The sequence below is a fragment of the Calonectris borealis genome, unplaced genomic scaffold (genome assembly GCF_964195595.1).
Source record: "Calonectris borealis unplaced genomic scaffold, bCalBor7.hap1.2 HAP1_SCAFFOLD_40, whole genome shotgun sequence".
In the NCBI taxonomy this organism is placed as follows: Eukaryota; Metazoa; Chordata; class Aves; order Procellariiformes; family Procellariidae; genus Calonectris; species Calonectris borealis.
In genome coordinates this window covers 1,516,333-1,533,625 of record NW_027441454.1, presented here as the reverse complement: position 1 = coordinate 1,533,625, position 17,293 = coordinate 1,516,333, and the positions used below count along the sequence as shown (strand labels likewise).

General features: G+C 52.3%; 1 protein-coding gene and 1 long non-coding RNA gene across 2 annotated transcripts in view; one reads left to right on the top strand and one right to left on the bottom strand.

Annotated features, from left to right (window-relative positions):
• LOC142076290 (antigen WC1.1-like) overlaps positions 1-17,293 on the bottom strand; it is a 143,291-nt gene that overhangs the window by 65,596 nt on the left and 60,402 nt on the right. The window lies entirely within an intron of this gene.
• On the top strand, positions 11,677-16,470 carry LOC142076255 (uncharacterized). The gene is made up of 3 exons (XR_012671135.1): positions 11,677-11,721; positions 12,103-12,189; positions 16,376-16,470. It is a non-coding gene; the product is annotated as an uncharacterized LOC142076255 (long non-coding RNA).

The window sequence follows — 17,293 nt, the reverse complement described above, 5'->3', positions numbered from 1 at the left end:
TTCTGTGTTGGTAGCTCTGAGCATTTAATCCGGTCTACCTGAGCCTCCTGAACCCTGAAGCAGTGTTCTGAAGGAGGCCTTATTAGGGATTTCTTCAACGCTGTTAAAATAAAAGCTGCTCGTTCTGCTTTAAATCGGGGTGACGGAAAAGGCCGCTGTGGTTTTTGAGTCCTTTTTTCCCTTCAATTTTTAGATCAGCAGAGGAAACTTCTGTCGGGCTTTCTCTTTGCGTGCGTCCTGGTGCCTTTCTCGCTAGCTTTCTTTGCCAAACGTGGGCTATTGCTTAAGACTTCCATCAGAGGTGAACGCCTGTCACACAGCAAGGGTTCTTTGGGTATCGGATGATAAAACAACAACAGCCTACAGACCAAGTCTGATCAACCTCATTATAATAACATAAATTGACAATCAGTGTAATGAAGCCTGAGTGGAGCAAGCTGAGCATGAGCAAAAGAGAGAAGGGGGAATCTCACTTGCCGTGTACAACAAGGCAAGGTGCAACACCTTTAACGATTAATCTTACCTGCTGATGAGCAGCAGTCGGGGAAATTGTCGACCTGTCATGTTCTCCGTCATGACGTAAGGACATCTCCTTCGCTGGGCAGCACCCCTGGCCCGCGAGTCAGTGTTGGGGCACCTTATTGATGGGATCACGCCTTCTCTGTTCAGTCGTAAGTCTGACAGGTTGACGTAGACACGTCCTTTACGTACAAAGCTGGACGTGTCTCAGAAGGGCTGGTGATCCGCAAGGAGTTATATGCAATTGGTCACAGGTTTCTGTGTGCGAGTGGGTCCGTGCCGCTGTGTGAGCAGCGCAAGCACGCTATGTAAGCGCTTTCCACTGTCCCGTGCCATCCCTGAGGCCAGGAGCGTCTCGCCACACTCCACCCCTTATGGCGTGGTAACGGCGTGATCCAGCGGTGGGGGTAACAGCCCTGCAGAGTGAGAGCGCGAGCCTCTCTTGCCTCTCCACGTGCGAAATGGCTGGGCGGTGAACGGAGAGGTGGTGGAGGAGGAGGAGGGCTTTCCCAAGCAGGGGGAAATGCGAGATTAATCCCTATCAGTGTGATTGGTCGTTTGCTTCTAGGACATATGGCAAAGCAAAGCTTAATCACAATCCAAACCAAACTTCTTAACGGGCTAAAGAATATTAGACTAATAAGAGTTTTCGTTACTACGTTTTGCAAATTTACAGATGGTGCCCAACTAAACAGGTCAGAAGGTGAAACTCCACCAGGAGGTATTGCGATTTGATGTATCGTTTGTAAATGTTTGGAAATGGCACGGACGTTGTGTTCAATTTGTCGAGATTGTTAACGTCGGTGCCACAGGTGGTGTGAGTCGATGCTCAGACACCTCCTTGTTGCAGGGTAAGCATATCAAGTACGAGACGATTCGTCCTACTATCAAAGCTCAAGAAGAATTTCCCTGTTGCAAGGCTGAAGTGGCACCTACTGTGCGATTGCCTGCAGCTTCCATGGTAGCGGGTAGATTGTTAAGAGCTCCTTCTAGTTTGTTTACCCCGAGTCCAGGAATTAAGGTTCTGATTAAATGTCTCCATCTGGAATCATGGGGGGTTCCTCATATACTGGGGTGAAGAGGTGGAGGGTCAGATCTACGCATGCGGCCGGGGCTGCGTTAACTCCCCCCCCACCTCCCGCTGCACGAATGACCGCAGGCAGAGGCGCTGTGAAACGAACATCAAACCTTTAATGCCTTAAGAAAGAAAGAGAGATATGGCCGAGGGCTGGGGCTGGAGTGGGCGGGTGCAGGTCGCACGTCGCAGGGATCTGTGCTCCACGCCTTCTCTATCAGCCTATCAACAGCGGTCGGGGGGCGTGGAGCACTTTGTCCCCTGGCTCAAGAACCCCTCAGGGTTCTGGCTCGCTTGGTGGGCACGTTGTTGCCGTCAGATGCCCTGCGCTTGCTGCTGCCCGCTTGCTGCCTGCTGCTGCCTGCTGCCGCACCGTCCCCATCCAGCTTCCCCGCCCGCAGGGTTTTTGAGTGTTTTACCACCCGGCACACCACCATCTTCTTCCTCTTCTTGGGTGGTGTGTTGTCCCACGGGGAGGTCTCTTGTGTCCTGGGGGTGCCGGCTGGCGTGGGGTGCTTGGCCTGCTGGCCACCCTCCTCACCCAATCTGGGCACCACCCGACGGGAGACGATGCCCAGCGACAGCGGCAAGCAGGTCAAAACCACCCGGGGCTGCCTCTGCAGCGCCTCCTCCGCCAGTTGGGCCATGCGGGGCGGATGGCGCTGGGGGGCAGCCACGGGGCTCAGCAGAGGACACTTCAGGGGATTCTCCGGAGGACTCTCTGGGCGACCCTTCAAGGGACTCTCCACGGGACTCTCCACAGAAGTCTCCACGGGACTCACCGTCAGCCAGGTGGGGAGGACCGCTGCCACCTCGCCCTGCTTCCCCTTGGTGTCCAGCAAGGGGGGAGTCGCCACCCCTGAGAAGGGGTCGGCGTCCCCCAGCATCGCTGCCGCCACTCGGCCCACGGGGCATTCGCCCTCCGCGCTGTGCTCTGAGAAGTCGGGGGGCTGGTTGGGGAAGGCGGTGCTGGTGAGACTGTCGGAGATGTCGAGGACATCAGGGGTGGCGTCCTCGCTGTCCCCCAGCCCCACCACTGACGCTGGCTCCTTGGGGCAGCTGCCCTCTGCCACGCACTTGGAGAGCTCGTTGAGGAGGGCGGTCAAGGTGCAGCTGTTGGGCTCCTCAGGGGTGGTGTCCTCGCTGTCCCCCAGCCCTGCGGCTGCCGCTGGCTCCTTGGGGCAGCTGCCCTCCGCCACGTACTCTGAGAGGTCGGGGAACTTGTTGAGGAGGGCGATCAAGCAGGGGCTGATGGGAACTTCGGGGACATCAGGGACGGTGTCCTTGCCGTCCATGGTGTCGAGCCAGGCGAGCGTGTCGGCGATGTCCACGGTGAACGACTGCTCGTCCTGAAACTGCAGGTTGTCCCCTGCCAGCTCAGGAAAGGCCTCAGCAAAGGCATCTGGCCCCAGGTTGGGCAGGTCCAGGGGCTTCTCCAGGGCCTCTGGGATGGTCACCCCTGCTGAAAAAGCAATCAAAGCCAGCCCAACCCGGGGGCGACGCAAGCTTTCCTGGGCACGGGACGCCCGCCTGCGGCCTCTGCCATCCCCCAAACCTCACCTTTAGGCTTTGTTTTGTTTCTGCTGGGTGGCAGAGCCGGGGCGGGCCAGTGGGGGCTGGCAGCAGGGACGTTGTCCTCGATGACCACCACGTCATTGTCAGAGGCCTCCAACGGCTGCTTGGTGCTGCCGGGCAGGGTGTGGACCACAGGGAGGCCCGGCACCCAATGCTGAGCTATCAGCTGGCGGGGCACCAGCGTCCCCGTCACCACCTGCTGTCCCCAGCCATAGGCAGGGGGACAGGGAGCAGCCACGGGGGTAAGCGGCACCACGCCGGGGAGCTGCACCACCTGCCCCGGGGCCCTCTGGGGCCCTGGCACCCCCTGCAAGGCGGTGTCCTGGGCCAGCTGGGAGGTGACGGTGTGGAGCTGGGCAGGCTCACAGGGCACCGGCAGCCCCAGGACAGGGGGCAGCATGCCGGCAGTGACCCGTGGCGGCATGGCCGGGGCGGTGAAGCTCACGCCGGGCACCTCCGACGCCATCGGGAGCCGGAGAGGGAACCTCTCTGTTAGGGGAAGCGACGAGAGGTGATGGGGTGAGATATTGGCGGGCAGCGCGGGTTGGGGGGTTACCGGGGGGGCAGGAGCACCAGGAGGAGCGGGAGCCTGCTGCTGTACCTGCCGCGGCGGTCGGTCAGTGTGGGGTTGGTTTGGGGCAATCAGCGTTCCGGGGGGTCCGTCCCCGTGGCGATCATTATGACAGCGCCTGCTTCAGCCAGCCTTGCGATGGTTTCATTTTTCATAGCACAGCAACTTCCCATCTCAGTGGTTTCCCATCCTGCTGCTGATGTCCTCTCCTCAATGCTGATTTCGCATCCCTACCATGGTTTCCCATCTCAACGATGTCTTTTTTTGGGAGGTGATTTTCGTGTCCAAGGAGAAGGCATGGGGCCAGCACCGCTGGTCCTGCGTTGCTGACATGTGTGCGCTGCCCCATCTTCCACGATGGCAGAGATGGGAGGGGGGCCTGGGGCACTTTTGGGTTGTTTTTGTCCTCCCCCCTCTCTGGTCTGGGCCAGAGGTCAGTCTTGGTCTTGCTGTCGGGGAAGCGAAGCTCTGTGACATTCGTGTGGCCCATGGGACTCTAATGGTATCTTTCTTAGCAGATCAGTCAGCCCCGATATTAAGATAGACTTTTCTAAGTATGTGCCAGGATGGCAGGCGAAGGATTGGATGAAATAGTCAGCATTGCTACATCCGTGTTTAATAGAAAAGATGAAAGACAGCTCAAGCAAAAGGAAAAAAAGAAAAAAAAAAAAGGAAAAGAACAGGAACAGCGAGCTAGTCTATTGGCAACAGGGTTGAAGAATAATCCTAGATTAAGGGGACAAGGAGATGGAGATTTCCAAGGTAGGGGCAGAGGAGAAAGTTTTAGAAGCAATGGATCTCAAGGAAGAGGAGGCTGTTGTAAACTGTTGTAATTATTGTGGACAACAAGGGTGTTGGAAGTGGGAGTGCCCAGTATGAGAAAACAAAACGAAACAAAACAACAACCACCAACAAAAACCAGCCTCCGAAAAGGACCTCTCAATCCGATGCTGCAATCTTTCCCTGCTCTGTGCAGCAGGGGCAGCTAGATTTCACCCCCGATTGGCAGTTAGCAGGGACCTATGGTGCAGTCACTGTAGGAGCCTCTGAATATGAAATACTTTCCCTTCTGATGAGAATCCGGTCTTAAACCTTTCTATTGATGAACATCATCACCCCTGTCTAGTAGATACAGGGGCAACTTTTCCTCCCTTAAATCAGTACACCTATTCATCCAGCCTTTTGCATTTACCTGGGGAAAGATAGAGCTCACACGGACAAGGCTCCCTCAGGGCTTTGCTGGGCCGTCCACTACTTTTTCTAAGGATTTTAGTAAAAGATTTGCAGGATGCTGTGTTTAAAAATGTACATTTTGGTACAATCTGTTGACGATTTATTAGTAGCCAAGGAATCTTACATAGCTGACAGCCGTACCTTGCTGTTTGCCTTTGCTGAGAAGGGCCATCGGGCTTCTCCACCTAAGTGACGATGTTTGTAAGAGAAGTGTAAAATGCCTGGGTTACATTCTCCAACAAGGGGAGTGTCGTTTATCCAAGGACTGTATTAAAGCCATTCAAAATCTTTCCCGGCCAGTTACTAAAAGCAAATGCGAGCCTTTTCAGGTGCTGTAGGATTCTGCCACCCCTGGATAGCTGCTTCTGGGGAAATGGCCAAACCCCCGAGACAGACCGCTGCTCAAGATGCTGGAGCACCCCTTCACCAGACAACAGACAAGGTAAAGCCATTTGAGATTTTTGAAGCAAGCGGAGTGACTGCACTGCTCTGGGATTGCCAGACTACCTTGTTTGTACATGAAGAAATTTAACCATCCTGTCCAAAACCAGTAGAGTCTGGTAGGTCAAGGATCCTTTGGTTGTGTCCCTAGGACAGCTGCTGCAGCTCTCCTCGTTGGACGGAGTAAAAACGTGGTGCTTGGATCCCCGCTAGCGGTACCAGTACCAGATGAAATTGAAATGCTGCTGTCGCAGCACCTTACCCAGGCACTGTCACCACGGCGAGTACACCGCTGTGATGAGAGAAGGGATTAAGGAATTTTAGTAGTTGAATGATTAATAGGAGGTAGAAGATTGAATCAGTAGGTAGGGGCTTGATACTTTGTTCCTCACAAGGCCGGCTCAGCCTGATAAGGCCGACTTAGCTATGGTGTAAATTAACTGAGGCGCCTCACAAGGACAGCTCCCGATAAAGACTCGAAACTTGTCTCAAGAAGCCAGCTAAAACTGACCCTGCAGGATCATAGAATCATAGAATCATAGAATCATACAGGTTGGAAAAGACCTCTAAGATCATCGTGTCCAACCGTCAACCCAACACCACCATGCCCACTACACCATGTCCCTAAGGGCCTCATCTACACGTCTTTTAAATACCTCCAGGGATGGTGACTCCACCACTTCCCTGGGCAGCCTGTTCCAAGGCCTGACCACTCTTTCAGTAAAGAAATTTTTCCTAATGTTCAATCTAAACCTCCCTTGGCGCAACTTGAGGCCATTTCCTCTTGTCCTATCGCTAGTTACTTGGCAGAAGAGACCAACACCCACCTCGCTACAACCTCCTTTCAGGGAGTTGTAGAGCGCGATGAGGTCTCCCCTCAGCCTCCTCTTCTCCAGGCTAAACAACCCCAGTTCCCTCAGCTGCTCCTCATAAGACTTGTGCTCCAGGCCCTTCACCAGCTTCGTTGCCCTCCTCTGGACGCGCTCCAGCACCTCCATGTCCTTCTTGTAGTGAGGGGCCCAAAACTGAACACAGTATTCGAGGTGCGGCCTCACCAGTGCCGAGTACAGGGGCACGATCACCTCCCTATTCCTGCTGGCCACACTATTTCTGATACAGGCCAGGATGCCGTTGGCCTTCTTGGCCACCTGAGCACATTGCCGGCTCATGTTCAGCCGGCTGTCAACCAGTACCCCCAGGTCCTTTTCCTCTGGGCAGCTTTCCAGCCACTCTTCCCCAAGCCTGCAGCGTTGCCTGGGGTTGTTGTGGCCGAAGTGCAGGACCCGGCACTTGGCCTTATTGAATCTCATACAGTTGGCCTCGGCCCATCGATCCAGCCTGTCCAGGTCCCTCTGCAGAGCCTTCCTACCCTCCAGCAGATCAACACTCCCGCCCAACTTGGTGTCGTCTGCAAACTTACTGAGGGAGCACTCGATCCCCTCATCCAGATCATTGATGAAGATATTGAACAGGACCGGCCCCAGTACTGAGCCCTGGGGAACACCGCTCGTGACCCGCCGCCAACTGGATTTAACTCCGTTCACCACAACTCTCTGGGCTCGGCCGTCCAGCCAGTTTTTTACCCAGCGAAGAGTGTACCTGTCTAGGCCGTGAGCCGCCAGCTTCTCTAGGAGAATGCTGTGGGAGACAGTGTCAAAGGCCTTACTGAAGTCCAAGTAGACCACATCCACTGCCTTTCCCTCATCCACTAGTGGGTCACCTGGTCATAGAAGGAGATCAGGTTGGTCAAGCAGGACCTGCCTTCCATGAACCCGTGCTGGCTGGGCCTGATCCCCTTGTTGTCCCGGACATGGCTCGTGAGCACCCTCAAAATGAACCGCTCCATGATCTTCCCCGGCACCGAGGTCAGGCTGACCGGTCTGTAGTTCCCCGGATCCTCCCTCCGGCCCTTCTTGTAGATGGGAGTCACATTGGCGAGCCTCCAGTCGTCCGGGACCTCCCCAGTTAACCAGGACTGCTGGTAAATGATGGAGAGCGGCTCGGCAAGCTCCTCCGCCAGCTCCCTCAGAACCCTCGGGTGGATCCCATCCAGCCCCATAGACTTGTGAACGTCCAGGTGGCATAGCAGGTCATGAACTTCATCCTCTTGAATTATGGGGGGTTTATCCTGCTCACCGTCCCTGTCTTCCAGCTCAGGGAGCTGAGTACCCTGAGGATAACCACTCTGACTACTAAAGACTGAGGCAAAGAAGGCGTTGAGTACCTCAGCCTTTTCCTCGTCCTTGGTGGCAACGTTCCCCCCCGCATCCAATAGAGGATGGAGATTCTCCTTGGCTCTCCTTTTGTCATTAACATACTTATAAAAGCATTTTTTGTTGTCTCTCACGACAGTGGCCAGGTTGAGTTCTAGCTGGGCTTTTGCCTTTCTAATTTCCTCTCTGCACGACCTAACGCGATCCCTGTACTCTTCCTGAGTTGCCTGACCCTTCCTCCACAAGTGATAAACTCTCCTTTTTTCCCTGAGTCCCAGCCAGAGCTCCCCGTTCAGCCAGGCCGGTCACCTTCCCCGCCCGTTCTTCTTGCGGCACATGGGGACAGCCCGCTCCTGCGCCTTTAAGACTTCCTTCTTGAAGAACGTCCAGCCTTCCTGGACCCCTTTGCCCTTCAGGACTGTCTCCCAAGGGACCCTCTCGACCAGTGTCCTGAGCAGGCCAAAGTCCGCCCGCCGGAAGTCCATGGTAGCGGTTTTGCTGGCCCCCCTCTTTACTTCACCAAGTATCGAAAATTCTACCATTTCATGGTCGCTAAGCCCAAGCCGGCCTCCGACCACCACATCTCCCACCAGCCCTTCTCTGTTCGTGAACAGCAGGTCAAGCGAGGCATCTCCCCTGGTGGGCTCGCTTACCAGCTGCGTCAGGAAGTTATCCTCCACACACTCCAGGAACCTCCTCAACTGTTTCCTCTCTGCCGTGTGGTATTTCCAGCAGACATCCGGAAAGTTGAAGTCCCCCACGAGAACAAGGGCTAGCGACTGGGAGACTTCTGCCAGCCTCTGGTAGAATATTTCGTCTGCCTCCTCATCCTGGCTAGGTGGTCTATAACAGACTCCCAGCAGGATATCTGCCTTGTTGGCCTTCCCCCTCATCCTTACCCACAAGCACTCGACCTCGTCATCACTACCATCGAGCTCTAGACAGTCGAAGCACTCCCTAACATACAGGGCTACCCCACCGCCTCTCCTTCCTCGCCTGTCCCTTCTGAAGAACTTATAGCCATCCATTGCAGCACTCCAATCGTGCGACTCATCCCACCATGTTTCCGTGATGGCGACTAAGTCATAGCTACCCCGCTGCACAATGGCTTCCAGCTCCTCCTGTTTGCCGCCCATGCTGCGTGCATTGGTATAGATGCACTTGAGCTGGGCTGCCGATTTCTCCCCCGACAATGGCGTGCGGTCCCTAGGCTCTTCTCTAGTGAGCCTGGTTTTATCCCCGTCCCCCTTCGAATCTAGTTTAAAGCCCTCTCGATGAGCCCGGCCAACTCACATGCGAGAATCCTTTTCCCCCTGCGAGACAGCTGAACTCCGTCCGTCGCCAGCAGGTCCGGTGCCGTGTAAACCTCCCCGTGGTCAAAGAAGCCAAAATTCTGTCGATGGCACCAGCCCCTGAGCCACGTGTTGATCCGATGAGTTTTCCTGTTCCTTTCGGTGTTCTGCCCTGCCACTAAAGGGATTGAGGAAAAAACTACCTGTGCTCCCGATCCTCCCACCAGTCGCCCCAGCGCCCTGAAGTCCCTTTTGATCCCTTCGGGACTTCTCCCTGCAACCTCCTCACTGCCAGCCTGTATAACCAGTAGTGGGTAGTAATCGGAGGCCTGCACGAGACTAGGGAGTTTCCGAGTAATGTCCTTCACCCGGGCCCCAGGGAGGCAGCAGACTTCCCTGTGGGATGGGTCCGGCCGACAAATTGGGCCCTCGGTCCCCCTCAGAAGGGAATCACCAATGACAATTACCCTCCTTTTTTTCTTAGCGGAGGCAGTTGTAATTTGTGGGGCTGGCTGCCTCTCCTCGGGCAACCCCCTGGATGGGCCTTCATCTTCGTCCTCGTTCGTCTGGCCCTCAAGTTCCAGAGCCCCGTATCTATTGTGTAGGGGCAGCTGGGAAGGTTGAGGCGAGGAAGGCCGGCCGGGGGTTCGCCTGGCGCCCCGAGCAGGGACCTGTGTCCATTCCCCTCCGTCGCCTGGGTCTCCTCCTTCTGCCTGGTGGCAAGAGGGCAGGGGTTCCTCCGCTTCTTGCGGAGCCTCCGTGTGCTGCCCTTGCCTCAGGAATGGCAGGGTGCGGCTCCACCAATCTATCTCTCTCTCGCACTCCCTGATGCTCCTTAGCCTCTCCACTTCCTCCTTCAGCTCTGCCACCAGGCTGAGCAGATCATCCACCTGGTCGCAACGCACACAGGCGTCGTCTCTGCTGCCCTCCTGTACAAGGGACAGCCTCAGGCACTCCCTGCAGCCGGAGGCCTGGACAGATGTGTGTTTGCGTAGGGGCTCCGTCTGGGTAGCCACGTTTCTCCTGGCGATGGCTTTCGGCCGAGTGGATACCATGGCCAGGTCCTCTTCTGGGAGGGCAACGACCACGAGCTGAGCTGGCCTCTGGAGCCTAGAGGGGGGCTGCGCCCTGCTCGCACGCCCTGCCGGCGCGAACTGCCGCGCAAACTGCCGCGCCACGCCCTTCTGACGCGCCACGCCCTGTTTGCCCGCCCTGTTCGCCGCGCTCCGGGTCGCTCGCGCTCCCTGGGGGCTGCTCTTGTACCTGAGGGGGTTCGGCCGCCGTCCCTCCTGGCCCCGCCCACGCTGAGTCAGAGCTGCCGCTCGTCAGGAGCTCGCTCCGCCGGCTCGGGGGAGGGGGGTGGGGCACCCTCTCGCTCCCCTGCGCTGTTGCCTTCGCGGTTTTCGCCGCGGTTTCGCCGCTTCAGGAAGGGTCCCCCGGCGCGATCCTCCGCTCCGGAGCCCTTCGCCTCGGTGGCTTCGAACAAGAACAAAAGGTCACTAGCGGTGACGAAGAGGAACTATCAGCCTTCATCCCCACGACCCCCAATGACCACCACTAGGAGGCAATGCGCAAGCGCAGATGGGAGGGGTCTATGGAAATGACTTCTTGGAACTCATTTTAATACAAAGCGGGGACAGGTCATGCATATGTATAGGCGTATTACAAAACTCTATGAATATGTAATATTTTACTGTACATATTTATGGTGAGTGCCGCGTTGAGGCGCGCACGACTTTGGTGGGACTACCCCCCGTGCCGCCCAGCGCTGAATAAACATACCTACTTTACAGTCTCATAGATTGTGCAGTCCGGTTTCCGCAAGTCAGCTTTGGCGAGCCAGGCAGGAGACTCTCTGCTTCACCGCGGGATCGGCTGGGGAGCGGACGCCCCTGGGCGCGCCCCGAGCATTTCCTCGGAGGGGACCCCGCTGCCAGCCGCTCACCGTGGGAGCAGACAAGAACCTCCTGAGTCCGCGGAAAGGAAAGGTATGTTTTAGGAGAGGGGCCTGTAAGTCGTACGCATGGCTGGGGCTGCTGGTAAATCGCACAGAGACGTCTGGCGTGCAGCATAGTCCCCGTATGGTAGGAGGGTACCCTCACGGTAATAGGGGGGATTCGCTGACCGATAGAGCGGCCGCTAGCGATCTGGGGAGTAGATCGAGTGAATCCGAGGTTTCTGCTGTATCCCAGTGTTGGGAGCCAGGACGGACCTGCTCATGACTGGTATATACGAAGCAGGAGAAGGGTAAGCAATTGCGATTGGGTCATCTTTACGGTTGCAGCTGCTGGGTGGGAGTACAACTAGTCTGAGGAGTTGTACGTGGCATGGCCATAAATATTATCATCTGTTGCAACAACTTATTGTGTGACTGAGTGTCTGTGTTGTATGAGTGAGACGCAGCACAGCTGCGAAGCGAGTGCGGAGTTCTGATCCACGGTTCCGTAATCTCTGCAGGGAGAGCGGCCGGAGACGAACGAAGTGAATGATAGCATAGAGCCTTCGTCTTTCGTGTACGAAAACATTGTAGAATTTTGTGGAAAAGCAGTATTGTATATCTAGAGGGTTCTATGATAAGAAAACCTCCGATAAAATCACTGAGACAGTGCGGGAAGGAAAACCAGTCCCGGCATCTTATTAAAGGTTAAAAGAAAAGATCAATAAAGGGAAGACTCGGACGAAACTTCCACCCCCCCGAACAGCCCTGTATCATCCCGCACCAGAAAGAAAACTGCCCCAGTAGCCTTACAGGCACCTCTTCGAGAGGCGGTGGCGCCTGATGGCGGGACGATGCTAATCAAGGTACCTTTTTCCACTGCTGATTTAGGGGAATGGAAAAGGGTTGCAAAGGATTATAGAAGCGATCTGATCAGTGTAACTAAACATTTCCAGTTTATTGTGAAACAACATAACCCTGATTGGAAGGACATACAATTATTATTAGACTATATGACCGAAACAGAAAAGCAATTGATTTTAAAAACAGCAGGGAGTTTGGCTGATGAATACTATAGGACTACAGGAGGGGATGTTAAGGAATATTTCCCTCTACAAGATCCAAAATGGGATGCGAACAGATCTGCAGAAATGGTAAAACTACAGGGGTATCAGGAGTGGATTTCGAGAGGAATGGAAAAGGCTATACCCAAAACCATAAACTGGTCAGCCCTATATGCAATTAAGCAAGGTCCCTCCGAGTCCCCATCTGAATTCCTGGATCGACTGAGGGATGCAATGCGCCGTAACACACCGCTGGATCCTGGATCCGAGGTAGGAATACAACAACTAGTCTCTCTCTTTTTGGGTCAGTCCACAGGGGACATTAGGCGCAAGCTCCAGAAGCTATGCACTACAGAAAGTAGAAATTTGGAGGTGTTGCTAGATGAAGCATGGAGAGTATTTAGTAGCAGAGAAGAAGCATACAAACAGGTACGAAGGAGAACAGTGGCAGTTGTAAGGGAAAAAGACGAAAGGAGACAAAGGCAAGAACCGCCTCGCTTAGAAAAAAATCAATGTGCACGATGCAAAAAGTTTGGTCATTGGAAAGGAGAATGTCCGATGAATAGGGGAAGAGGACGAAGTTATCAGGCAAGGAAAGTGGTAGCTCATGTGAAAAAGGACTGACGGGAACCTGGGGAATCCACCCTAGCGGATCCACTGGTTATAATAAAGCTAGGGAAGGAACAACAAGAGGTAGAATTTTTAGGTGATACAGGGGCAACATACTCAGTTTTGAATCAAGCCTTGATGCCCCTGGAGAATGATTACATCATGGTAAAGGGGGCAACTGGCCAAAGTGAAAAGGCGTATTTTTGTAAACCTTTAAAATATAAACTGGGAAAATAATGGGGAATTCACAGATTTCTATATATGCCCGACTCTCCAAAGGCCCTATTGGGAAGATACTTACTAGAACAATTAGGTGCAAAAATTATATTCGAAAAAGAAGAAATTTCTCTGAAAGTAAAAGATCAAGAATACATTCAAATCCTGAGTTTATTCTTAAGCAGTCCTTCCATAAAAGGAGAAATTAGGGAGGAAGTCTTAAATCAGGTATACCCTGGGGTATGCGCTACCGATATACCCGGAAGAGCAAAGAATGCATTACCTCTTGAAGTTAGACTTAAAAAGGGAAACCAACAACCAGTAAGGATTAAGCAATATCCCCTAAAGAGAGAAGATAGAGAAGGGATTCGGCCAATAATTGAAAAATTTTTACAATTCGGACTATTAAAAGAATGTGAGTCTAATTTTAACACACCCATATTACCAGTTCGTAAGCCTGACGGGTCGTACCGTGTGGTCCAGGATCTACGGGCCGTAAACAAGGTAACTGAGGGTCTCTACCCCGTGGTGGCGAATCCATATACTCTGTTGACTACACTAACACCTGAATTAGCCTGGTTTACTGTTATAGACTTGAAAGATGCCTTCTTTTGCCTCCCTCTCCATGAAGCCAGCCAAAGATTGTTTGCATTCGAATGGGAAAACCCCAAAATCGGTCGCAAGACTCAACTCACCTGGACGGTGTTGCCACAAGGATTCAAAAATAGCCCTACCATTTTTGGCAATCAGCTTGCAAAGGACTTGGGATCATGGGAAATCCTGTCTGAAAAGGGAAAACTGCTACAATATGTGGACGATATCCTGATTGCCACCGAAACAGAGAACAATTGTATCACCTGGACGGTGAGTCTATTAAATTTCTTGGGGCTCCAAGGGTAGCGGGTGTCTAAGAAGAAAGCCCAAGTAATACAGCGCAAAGTGATTTATTTAGGCTATGAAATCAGTGCTGGGGAAAGAACTTTGGGACAAGCCCGCAAAGAGGCAATCTGCCAAACCCCGGGACCTCGAACAGTGAAAGAGTTACGGACTTTCTTGGGAATGACTGGGTGGTGTCGGCTGTGGATTTATAATTATGGACTGCTTGTTAAACCATTATATGCCCTAATAACTACCAGCCAGGGACACTTTGAATGGAACAACCAGGCCGTACGAACCTTTGAGAAACTAAAGAAAGCCTTGATGTCAGCTCCAGCCTTGGAGCTCCCAGATGTGAGTAAGCCATTTCTCCTCTTTTCCCACGAAAAACAAGGGGTTGCTCTGGGGATACTAGCACAGCATTTGGGTCCCGATCGACGAGCAGTTGCCTACTTTTCCAAACAGTTGGATACAACTGCGAAGGGCTGGCCTGGATGCTTGCGGGCAGTCGCAGCTGTAATACTAAACATACAAGAAGCCCGAAAATTCACTCTGGGTCAGAAAATGACTGTGCTGGTGTCCCATACAGTACTGGAAGCGAAGGGCGGACATTGGCTTTCTCAACAAAGATTTCTAAGATATCAGGCTATATTGGTAGAACAGGATGATGTGGAAATAAAAGTCACTAACATTGCCAACCCAGCTTCCTTCCTAGAGGGAAACACAGAACCAGTGCATCATGACTGCTTAGAAACCATTGAAACAACATATGCAAGCCAACCAGATTTGAAAGACAGCCTTGTAGAAGACAGAGAGAACTGGTTCACAGAGGGAAGCAGCTATGTCCTGAGTGGTAAAAGATACGCGGGATACGCTATTACCACTCGTCAGGAGATAATAGAATCAAGGCCTTTGCCCCTAAATACCTTGGCACAGAAAGTGGAGATAATCGCTCTAACCCGTGCCTTGGAATTGGCCCAAGGAAAAATTGTAAACATTTATACAGACTCAAGATATGCCTTCGGAGTTGTGCATGCACATGGAGCAATCTGGAAAGAGAGAGGGTTATTGAACTCTCAAGGGAAGAATATTAAACACGCAGAGGAAATTTTGAGACTGTTGGAGGCAGTACAACTCCCTGAGAAAGTGGCAATTATACACATCAAGGCACACCAGAAAGTGAGCTTGGAATTGGAAAGGGGAAATGAGCTGGCAGACAGAGAGGCAAAACAGGCAGCCAAGGCAAAGGTAAAAATAGAAGGGGCTTTAGTCCCTGACGGGCGAATCTCCCTAGAAGGTAAGCCAGAATATACAAAAGAAGATCAGAAGCTTATTGCAGATCTAGAAGGGTCATATAATAGAGAGGGGTGGGCTCTCACCCCACAAGGGAAACTAATCATTCCCTCCTATCTAACATGGTCTCTGATAAGGGAAGAACATAAGAAGAGGCATTGGCGGATGGAGGCTCTATATAAACAACTAATCAAAGAAATCGTAGCTAGGAATCTATACACTACTGTAAGGCAAGTGACACAGCAGTGCGATCTCTCTCTCCAGACAAATCCCAAGAATGCCCCCAAACCAGAAATGGGCCAAATTGGGAAAGGCAACGGGCCTGGGCAACAATGGCAGATCGATTTTTCAGAACTCCCAAGAAAAGGGGGGTATCGATATTTATTGGTATTAACTGACACCTTTTCAGGTTGGCCAGAGGCATTCCCTACCAGGACAGCCAAGGCTCGGGAGGTAACTAAAATATTAATACAAGAAATAATACCACGTTTTGGGGTTCCAGCAACCATATCTTCTGACAGAGGACCACATTTCATCTCCAAAGTAGTACAACAAATTAGCCGCCATTTGGGCATAGATTGGCAGCTTCATACCCCATATCGCCCTCAGTCGAGTGGCCAAGTAGAAAAAATGAACCACTTAATCAAACAGCAGATTGTGAAATTGGGACAGGAAACTAACTTGGCCTTTTTGAAATCTTGTATGGACGACCCTACAGAGTACAGAAAGGGATGTCCACACAAGTTGGGGATGAAGTCATGACCTCCTACATGAAAACAACTTGCTTCCTCCTACATGGAAACAACTCGAATACTCGAATGCACCTCGAAACAACTCGAATGCACCTCGAATACTGTGTTCAGTTTTGGGCCCCTCACTACAAGAAAGACATGGAGGTGCTGGAGCGCGTCCAGAGGAGGGCAACGAAGCTGGTGAAGGGCCTGGAGCACAAGTCTTATGAGGAGCGGCTGAGGGAACTGGGGTTGTTTAGCCTGGAGAAGAGGAGGCTGAGGGGAGACCTCATCGCGCTCTACAACTACCTGAAAGGAGGTTGTAGCGAGGTGGGTGTTGGTCTCTTCTCCCAATTAACTAGCGATAGGACAAGAGGAAATGGCTTCAAGTTGCGCCAAGGGAGGTTTAGATTGGACATTAGGAAAAATTTCTTTACTGAAAGAGTGGTTAGGCCTTGGAACAGGCTGCCCAGGGAAGTGGTGGAGTCACCATCCCTGGACGTATTTAAAAGAAGTGTAGATGAGGCCCTTAGGGACATGGTGTAGTGGGCATGGTGGTGTTGGGTTGACGGTTGGACTCGATGATCTTAGAGGTCTTTTCCAACCTGTATGATTCTATGATTCTATGATTCTAACTCAGGAAAGTTGAGAAATATGTAGTTGGGACTCGAAGCAGGGGTTTGGATGGGCCTGTACATAACATACAACCTGGAGACTATGTGTATGTAAAGTCTCTTGCAGAGAAAAGGCTTTGGAACTGCAGTGGGAAGGACCATTCCAGGTACTCCTCACCTCCTTCACAGCAATCAAAATCAAAGAACAGAATGCCTGGATCCATCATACCAGAGTGAAGGCGGCACACAAATCTCTGTGGAAGGTCACGCAAGCCCAACCGGAAAAATTATTTTTTTCACGGTCATAATTATGATTTGGGGGTGGGAAAGCACTTCTAGCCAGGATAATACTAAGCAGCTTTGGTCTCAGGCTTATATCAAATATACTGGATCCATGGGGTATATTTGGGATCCATGGAGTCTGATCTGAGAGGCTTAAATCTATCTACTGTGGTCATACACGGAAGCCAGGTATACTTGAGAGGGGAATGGGGTAACACTACAGAAACTCATCAGCTCCAGGGGACTGTAGGAGAAGAAATCAAAGTGGGATGCCGAATGACTAATGGGACTACTACCCATAAAAAGGCATCCCAGATTAGTAATCGGAACATCTGTCCCATAGGTGATACCACAGAAGTCTGCCCTAAAAACAAGGAGGACTGCATGACAAATACAGTCTGCCCTCCAAATAACATAACGGCCTGTACCGGAAGGGAATTAGAATGTTGGCATAACTTCACACTAATACGAACCACTGAGGTGGTTTGTCTCTGGGCCAGGGATAACATTGGACTCTCATTTAAATTTAGGATAAATGCTGTGGCAAGGCCTGTTGCACCGGTCACACCGGTCACACCGGTCACACCTCATGCACTCAAGCTCAAACCTAGAGTGTATGAAGTCGGGCCGTATGTAATAAGGAATACAGGACAACAACAAATGCTATTTAACCCGGATTGGTCCCTTAAACAAGTTAAATTACAAATGCAGAACAATGTCTCAGAAATTCAACCGGCCTGTTCTCCTTTTTTG